We start from the raw sequence: 9,627 nt of genomic DNA on the forward strand, positions 1-9,627 counted from the left end.
TCCGCTCCTCTCCCGCGCGGGCGCTGCCCACCGCGCCCCCGCCAGTATCCAGCTGCCCACACCCGCCCCGTCCGCCCGCCTCGGCCCCGGGTCCCAACCCCCGACCCCGGGCCCAGCCCCGCGCTGCCGGGGCAGCCCCAGCCAGGCTCCCGGCCCCGCCGTGTGGCTCCCATGCGCCTTCTCCCCGCGCATCCCGGGTTTCGGCTCAGCCACCCGCAGCTCCGAGCTCATCACGGGTGCTGGGAGCCCAGGCAGCAGGCTGCACGGCCGCCCAGTATGAACTTTCCCCGTTTGAAGCTGCCTACCATCTCTTTTCTCTTTGCACCTGCTGGTGGGCTTCTTTTTATGTTGGGCATCCAGTGCAGGAGCCACTGGCCCCTGTAGGAATAACTGGCAAGCCAACATTCGACATCTGTCTAGAATGATCTCACAAATGCAAAGCCAGAATGTAGCAGCTGGGCAGAAGGGCAAACGGGGGGTGGGGGGCTGGGGGGGGTGCGGCAGGGGAGGAAAACTTCCAGACCTGGCCTTGTGTCTGGAAAGTCTTGGTTGCGTTATTACAAAAGCTACAGATCCAACCTAATGTTCTTTCTCCAGCTCATCACATTTTCATCCCTGAACTTGCTACACAGTGTTTTGGGGGAGCAGACGTGCATCTGATGTTTTGAGGGGCTAGGGGCTGCCTTGTGCACTGGGTAGGTACATCTCAAAATGATCAGCCCTTTGCCTCCTCTGCTGCATGTGTCACTGTTTTCTCTGTTCCTCAGTCCAGTGGCAGGTGGATCTGAAGGAAGCTGGTGAGGGCCTATCCAGGAAAGGATGGAGACTGTCACACTGTTCGCAAGTCTGCACCCACACCCCCCGGTGGTCTATCAGTCACAGATCCCTGTGTGGGGCAATAGAAGCCCAGAGCTCCTGAAGCTTCCTCTCCTCCTTTCTGACAGTGGCAGGGAGCTCTTCTTGTTAAGAACATTTCAAACAGTTCCATTCCCTAGCTCACAGAAACATGGGATTTTAATTTACACAACTGCTCTGGAGCGTGAAAATCCACTGTTGCAATCAGAAAAGCTGCAGCTTTGATTAAAAATCTTAAAGGCAAGACTTACGTTGTTTCTTACCCTCTTCATATAAGCACAAAGGAGATTGGGTGCATAAAATAATGATGAGTGAGAGTTCAAAGCAGTCCCAGAAAGCTGGCCTTAGAGGTTGTTTCTAATGTGATTCCAACTCTTTACCATTATTCTTCTTTGTTGAGAAAGTGCCAATACAACAAACATAATTTAGCAAGGCAAAGCCCTTTTCTTTCCAAAAACATTAGTCAATATGTCTTAGAAGTCAGCTCGTCCAGTCTTAAAGAAATGCAGTAATTAAATAAACACTTTGAATAGAGTCTGAAACAGACCTTTCCTCTGTTATCAGGGCTAGGGGCCTGGTGAGGGAAAGGTCTCCTCACCTCTGACTTTTGTCAGATTCCTGAGCTGTTTGACACCAAGAAGCATTATTATTTCCAAAGCAGTTTTTTCAAGTGCTGAATAACGGCGTGGGGGGTGGGGTGATAATGACGATGACAGGGGACACATGATAAAAAAATCCTGCCAGGAATAGACAGCTCTTCTCTTTCATTACCTTTCAGAGATGAGCTGTCTTGTATCATTTACCTAGCAATCTGGTATCCCTGTACTTTATGCTGATGCTTATTATTAACAGCTTGAGACGTACCTCTGATCATCACTGGTTTCAGCAGAACTGATGTTTTGCATCTATATCACAGGTATTTAAAGTGCTTTCCAAGCCAGGACTGATGTTTGGAATATCCCCCTGAGACATGGCCCCTACACATTTTGTCATGTACGGAAGCACTGTCATGCCAACACTGTTCCAACATGCAGAAGATGACGGTTTTCCTCTTTTTTAAAAGGCAAAAATGGAGGAGGGAGGCAAAAGACAGAGGTCAAATAGAGAGAAAGGACAAAAGGACTGTTAAGGTTCCATTAAGTCTGTCAAACAGTTAAAAAATTTATGATGGAACTTTATATTTTAATGTAAAAAGGCTATATACCATCTTTTAAAAAATCAAATTAAATATCCCTACTAGCTTCTGCTCTGTCATTCATTTTTTTTGCTGTGACAGAAACCCCAGGTCCCTCTGTCTAAAGATTCACTGCAGAAAAAAACCTCCATTTAACTAGGTTTCCTCCTTTTTTTTGACACTTAGCAAATTATTATAATCCAGTAATTTCCTTTTTATTTTGCAAAAGGGGACTTAAGAGGAAGAGGGGTTGTCAATAATGTATGTGCCATTTCTTTCACATAGCCTCATTCCTCTCAGCCCAGTCTCTCTAAGCAAGTACCAATCACTTGGATGGCAAGATTGGAGTCAGCATCCTGTGACACATGTTCTTTCAGTAAAGAGGATAGAAAAGGGAGACACAACACACTTCAAAAAACATGAAAGTTTGTAGAAAATATTTTAGTAGAGTGCCATTTTATGCATTCTAAATGCTACTGAAATAAAAGAAGGAGCAACATTTTCACAGTTGGAGATGGAAGGAGAGCATTGGGGAGCATCCTTCATTCCTGTGTTACTAGTACAGACACTGTCCTAAGTAATGTTACTGTTTTACCTACATTATGCTTTACAGAAATCCTACTGCTCAGTTGTCTGTAGAAGCAGCTGCTAAGTGCTCAGTGGTTTTAAAATTTAGGATGCTGTTAGTGCACATAGACCTAGGCAACACACATTTTTCCTTTATGAGTTTTATTTCTTCCTCAGTTACACTGATATACTTTCATTAGAGCTACCCCCAGTGCCCTCTGGTAATAAATAAAAGGAGAAAGGTTAAAGGAAGGCTTAAAGGAAGGAGTTTCTTTACATTAGACGAAAGTCTCTGAAACAGTGGGTCTAGCTGTAAGTCTGGCAGCTGGTCAGTGTGAAGCCAGGCATTTTGGCTATCAGTTTTTGAGGCCAGGCACAAACCCAAAGGGCACATGTTACTGGGAGGTGGGCCAGCCTGATTTAGTCCTGGTGAGAGTGGTTAATTACTGCCACTGAAACGATAGGTTATGCCAGGGCTGGCATCTCTGCAGAGACATATCCCGAGTGTCCTTCTGCCAGCAGACTACAGACATACATGTAGTGCTGATCAAGGTCCCATTGCCACCAGAGAATCCAGAGCTAACACTGACATCTGAGCACAGGCTATAACATGGAGGCAGACAAGGTGTGTCTGAACATAAGCTACTGTCAGATAAGAAAAAACTGTTTGAGTGAATTTATTTCCAAGGTTTATTTTTGGAGACTGTCACACAACCTTTCGGTGGGAGAATATGTATGATTGGAGTCCACTTATAGAAACAGCAGCACAATTTTGCCAAAAGAAGTGCTGAGAGATGGTCTCCCAACACCTGGTACAAAGTGCTTGGCAGCTGTTGGAGAGAAATCTGCTATGGATAGCAGAAGATGGAGCCTGTGAAGCAAAGCTAGAAAGCTAAAGGCAGAATGCCAAATGCCAGTGAGCTCAGTCCTTGTTGGAACAGCATCTGGTTGATTCATTTTTTCAGGAGATGTTTCTGAGGAGGGTTTTGGTTTCTTTCCATTAAATGTTTGGGTTCTGCAACATCCCAGGCTGGTAATGTTCTTCCATATGAATCTAGGCACGATAAAGACTTCAGTTAGGTGTTTAATTTAGAAGTGAGCTTGCAACTGCTTTAGATATGTGTGGCACAAAAGCCATTTTAACTGGCTGAAATGTGGCACTTAAAGGTGCTGCTGTTGAAGGTGGTGGGTATCTGCCATCGCGGGTATCTGTCCTGTTCACTTAGTGGCTGCCATTTTTTACAGAAGCAGAATCAATTTTGCAGATTGCATGGGATTTCAATGGGGGCTCAGTTACTTAGCCCATCATATTTAGGTCTTGAACTGTACTGTACAAGGGTTGTTCTTACAGTGGGGGAAGAAACATGACAAAAGCTCTTTTAGAGTTAGATGACAGTGGATGGAAAAAGGCTGAGTGACTTTCAGTAGGATGATTAGAGGCAGAGAAAGATAACTGGATGGAGTTTGGCAGAAAAAAACCCAAAGCCAAGAGTTTTTTTAAAGAGATAGTAGGCCAAAATGATAGATATTTGTGAGAAATCAAGACAGAAATAATGTCTCGGCTTTTAAATTGTTTTCTATTGGCAGTATGTAAAGTCTTATCTAATAGAATCCCTTTCAAAATGGAATGGAATTATCTGGATAGTAGAGAAACATTTCTGTAAGGCTGGCATAACAGGTAGGAAGGAAACTAGGTTAAAATTGTAAGATAATCTCTTTATCTTGGAATACTGAGTCTGGTATCAAAGGGGCAGATCCTGGAATATGAGTGTCTGAAAGCATTGATTCCGGTGTTAATATGATCAGCTATCAGAGGCACTTTAGGAGGTGAGTGTAATCATGACTTTGCAGTGTTCTGTGAATCACAGTTCTCTGAGACCTGATGAGAAATGACTTCTCAGATCATCACCCAACACATTCTTAGAGTGTGAGGACAAATTATTGTAAAAGATATACTGAAAGGATAAATACTGTGGCCAAAAGCCCTCTGGTGTAGGAAGGATGATCACATTCCACTATTCATTATAATAATTTTGTTGTTCATAAAGCAAAGAGCAAGTTCATGAGTCAATGGTAGGGGTGTGATGAAGTCTTTCCAGCCAACACAAGGCTCCTGCAGGCAAACCTGAAAACTCCACAGTCTAGGTACTCTGTTTGTCCTAGATGCAGAGGATTTTAATGGGAGAGCTGGGGGAAAAATGGTTCTTTTCACAGCTGACTGATGTCTTTCCAGCAGTTTAGCAATGAATGAACATCACAGGGAATTGGCAGAGGCTTGTCTAAACTGTGGATACTTTGCATATTAATTTTAGCCAGTCCTGCATGCAGTGTAAATGCAGTCTAGTGAACAATGGACATGATATGTCATGGCAGTGCAAGCAGCCATGTGTCTGAGTGCACCTAAAGAAGTCCTACAGTACATGTTTATAGCATTCAAGAGATGTATGTTGAAGTAGAGTGATGAGGTTGGACATAATTTTGAAAAAATGCTGTGGTAACTTGATGGAGGTAGAGACACCTACAAAAAGCCTGGTCTGTACAGATTTCAAACTTTCTAGTTTTGCTAATTCTTTCTTTATAAGCACCATAGAACTGATTGTTATCAACCTAATAAAAGGAACCAAGACTACATTAAGAAGTTCCTAATTAAAAATATGGCTGAAAATAGGAGACGTGTAACAGAAGTATGGAGGAGAAACAGTCTTTGTTATTGGCAAAAAAGTGTAGCTATTTGAGACTTGAAGTCATTTGCTTCTCAGCTGTTAGTCCAGGGCAAGGTCTTTGGGGTCAAAAGCACGACGGCATGCCTTTTTATTTGTACATTATTAATGTATTTTGGCATGCAGCTGCACTTTTATACACTTTTGAAGTAGAATTGTTTTTCAAAGAACTGCCAGAAAAATGGGATATAGTAAGCAGGTTATCAGAAGTTATCTCTCACTTTACTTTGGATTATGACAATGCCAGATCTGAATTCCCTTATTTTTTTTGAATATATCTCTAAGGAGATGCTGTGTGGTGAAGTAAATGGTAGGAAAACTTGCCTTAATGACAGATAAACATGAAAAAGCATATTCTTCTCTTGAGCAACTGCATTCGGGATCCTTCTCCCTCTGAAGTGGACAGGATAGACAGTCTTTGCAACCCAATATTAAGGGGGAGTCTGTTGACCTGAGATTATGCTAGAAGGTTATGTATTTCTGTGCCTTAGTATACACAAGTGAAAATAGTTTTGGGCCCAGAAGAATTACATTTTGAGATATGGTAGAAGCTTTTTTTTCTTTTTTTTTTTTTTTTTTTTTTTGGTTTTTTTTGTTTTCTCCCTGAAGGTAACTTGTGTTTCATGCAGCTGAAGCTACCTTACCTTGGTTTTATGCTTGGAGTTGGATGAGAATCATACACTTGATTCTATGGTGAGTTCTGGGTCTGATAGGTATGAGGGACAGCTGCCGTTAAATGGGGGAATGACTAAATGACCCTTTGTTTGGCAATAATTGAGTCTCTGGAAACTGTCTAAAGACCGGACTGGATGCAAGCCCCAGAGCACTGGAGGTAGCATTAGCTGCAGTTGTCTGGCTGTGGGTGGAAAAAGAAGCCAGAGAGAACACGAAAATCAGAAGAGAGCAAGAGAACAACCAGTGCAGCCCTGATAGAAAGCCAAAAGAAACTGAGCTGTCAGGAGGCCTCTGAAATGGAAGGACAGTCTTTGGATTCTTCTTGTTTGAGCCTACCATGGTTACAGCAGCAGGCGTTGTGCACATCACTTGTAAATAAACAAGACCACATCAAAGAAGTAACTGACCCCCACCTTACCCCCAGAGAAATCAACCTGTGAGGGCCCAGACACTGGCTAACCTTTCAGGCAAAAAAAGAGCAATTACATTTTAGATCATTGCCTCAGGTGCAGTCAGGGGCAGAAAAGTCCAAGATGGGCCAGAACAACAAAGAAATGACATAGTTGCAGCTACTGCTGCTATTTCTTTTGTTTCTGTTCCTGTTTGGCCAAATGAGGTACTTTCAGTAAAGACTGAAATAATTTTCTCCTGTAGATGACATCAGTCTTATGTTGCAACTACTCTATGACCAATGACCTAAAAAGATGAACAACCTATTGTGTAACCTCCATTTAGAATTTTCCATGTTTAGTTTCTTTCTTCTCCAAATTATATTGCAACTACTTTTTCTACTCCAGTCACCCTGATAGTCAACTTCAGAAGACAGTCTTTCTCTGTTTGTAAACATCAGATAAGCAATGAATATTATTAATGTTTTCTATGCAACAAAGTAAACATGTATATCATTCCGGTGAAATAGCACATAAAATCTTTGCAGGGAGCAGACCTGGAGTGGTCAACAGGATTTGTTTAATTGTTCTTAAGCCTTTTGTAATTGATAAGTGTAATCTATAACCTTGAATGTATACAGAAGCAACAAATTTGCAGCCTCCACTAGCAACTTGCTCCATTGCATAACTCATATTTTCATAGTCTTATCCATATCTAACCTAAATCCTATTACTTCTATTTTCATTGAGAGAAGCCTTCCCAATCCCAGATTATTGCTACCATCTTTATATGACCATCAAAGAGATTAATGTATTTCCATTCCATCTTCTTGGTTTTGGATAGCTTGGGTTCTGTTTCCTAGAGTAACTTCACTTTATGATTTTCCAAAGCTTTGGTTCTTTTTGTTAATATCTAAAATGTCTACAGTTTGCTGTTGTCTTTAAAAGAAAACTATTACAAAAATAAATTAACTGTTGTCTGAACTGAAAGCACTACCAAAGAAGCACAAAACCCACTTGTTAAATATAACACTGAATTCTTTGCTTTCTTTTATGACCGATTGCAGTGTTAACTCAAAGTAATATGATCCCAGTGTTCAGTGCATTCTTCCATACTTCACAGCCATCTTGCTTATCATTTTATCTGTCTAGACACTTTGGGTGATATCATGATGACAATTCTGGATTCATTCCCAGAACTCCAGGTGAAGTTCAAGTGACCACTGGGACTGGGACTTTCCTCTTTTCTTTTGCAGAAATAATACACTGCCAAAATCTATATGCTCATAACATTTCTTATGATTAAAATGTAGGAGGGACAAGCAATGTATCGTATTTTAGCAGAAAGCAGTAACAGTAGTACAAATAGAGAATCCCTTAGTTAAATACGAAATAGGCATGACAAACTGGTTTGAGCCAGACTAGGCATTATGGCTGATACTCTATGCAGTCATGTCAGATACATCCTAAAATGGTTGAACTAGCTTTCCTGGAGCTATACCCCTTTGAGGAGGGAAGCATGATCTGGATGTGTTTATCATTGCAGTTCACTGGGACCATTGAAACAATTATGCTATTACAAGTTTTTCCTGCTTGTGCTGCTTTGTCTCCAAATGTTTCTGTTATGGGCACAGCCACATTGTGCTCAAAGGCTATTAAAACAAATCAGGAAGAAGGGAGAAAGAGGGTAGATTGGATTGGAGAAAGGCATGGAATTAGGGAAAAAAGAAAGCAGAAGTAGAATATGACTGTCTAGGAAGAAACAATATGTATGATCTTTGGTAGGTGAGATTTATTGGTGAAGATCTGGTATATGGTAGAAATTCCCATCAGGAAAACCAGTCATGGAAACCTTCCTTCTTGCTTTGAACTTGGATGACCTGCACCTAGGGCAGGGATGTCTGCATCTGACTGTGCTACTATTCAGCGTCAAGTTTGGCTACCTGGAACAAATTATCTTTTCATTGCATCATAGCTTCCTCTCTGTCTTTCCCTCTCTCTTTTTATTGCAGTTTTATTGCTAAATCTAAGGACCTGTTAGAAGGCAACTCCAAGCAGAACTACAGATTCTGCTGTGCGCCATGTGTTCTACAGTTATCATGTAATAGTAGATCTGCCACTGCCACTTGTATCTTCCTTAAAACTGTATCCTGACAACTGCTTCCACATGAGCATACCTATCTAGGCTTCAAAAAGGTTTTGCCTAGGCGTAAAAGCTTTCCTGCATAGATCAATTTACAGGCTGGGTACAAGCTAGAGATAAGCTCAAGGAACAGCATGGGAAACAAAGCACTATGGTGAACAGAAGATAGGGAAATCTTCCCTTTGGCCACCCCAGAGCCATTACTGAGCCTCCCCCATTCCTGTGGTTGTTAACCCATCTCATGCTATTGAGTAGGATACTCCTATAGAGAGTCTTCTCTTGATACACAAAAGAGAATGGGTTCATTAGATCATTTCATCAGAAGTGATGACTTTACCAAGTGGAAATTTCTTGTCTGCAGTCAGACTCAGAAGGAAACTTAAACATTACTCTGCTTCTCACTGTCTCACCTCCTGACAAATCATTGATCAGGAAATATGCACTTGCCTGAACATTTTGTGTGTGGTTTTGGCTGCAAAAACAGTAGCTGAACTTTCAAATTGAATTCCAATCAGGAACACTGGAGGAGTACATTGCAAATAAAAAAGGGGCACCTGAAATATATTTTTTTGTAGCCATTGTTTTAATGGCACTGAACAGTCATTGCCACAATGTTAATTATTTAGCACATTAAAGACTTAAAACTGATTTATTATTGTACTTATTTTGGGGCAATTTATTCTACAAACAGCTTTAATTTGAGTAAAAGTATTTGAGCTAAGTATGTTTAATTGTTTTGATGCATTAATCAATGTGGGTTTGGTCATGGTAATTATAACAAGTCTGTTGCCTGTCCTTGCATTTTTGGGAAGCTTGCAAAACAATTTTTCATCTGCTATGACATCTGGAAGTCATACTATACCTAATGATCACATCATTGAGTGGAGGAGCAAGCTGCTGTTGAGGAGGTGAGATAATGATGCATACCAAACAAATGACTGCTTTATCCTTCAAAATGTGTCTCTTTTGCCCTTCACCTTTGGCTGCAGTTGCTTTAGTCTGTGCACAGTTATCAGCACACCAGGATCTTCTCATGTCAGACACAGAGGCTGGGGCACCAGTGTCCAGTCCCACATGCAGCTTCCAGATTTCATCCTTTCTTCC

The sequence above is a fragment of the Falco peregrinus genome, chromosome Z, assembly GCF_023634155.1.
Source record: "Falco peregrinus isolate bFalPer1 chromosome Z, bFalPer1.pri, whole genome shotgun sequence".
In the NCBI taxonomy this organism is placed as follows: Eukaryota; Metazoa; Chordata; class Aves; order Falconiformes; family Falconidae; genus Falco; species Falco peregrinus.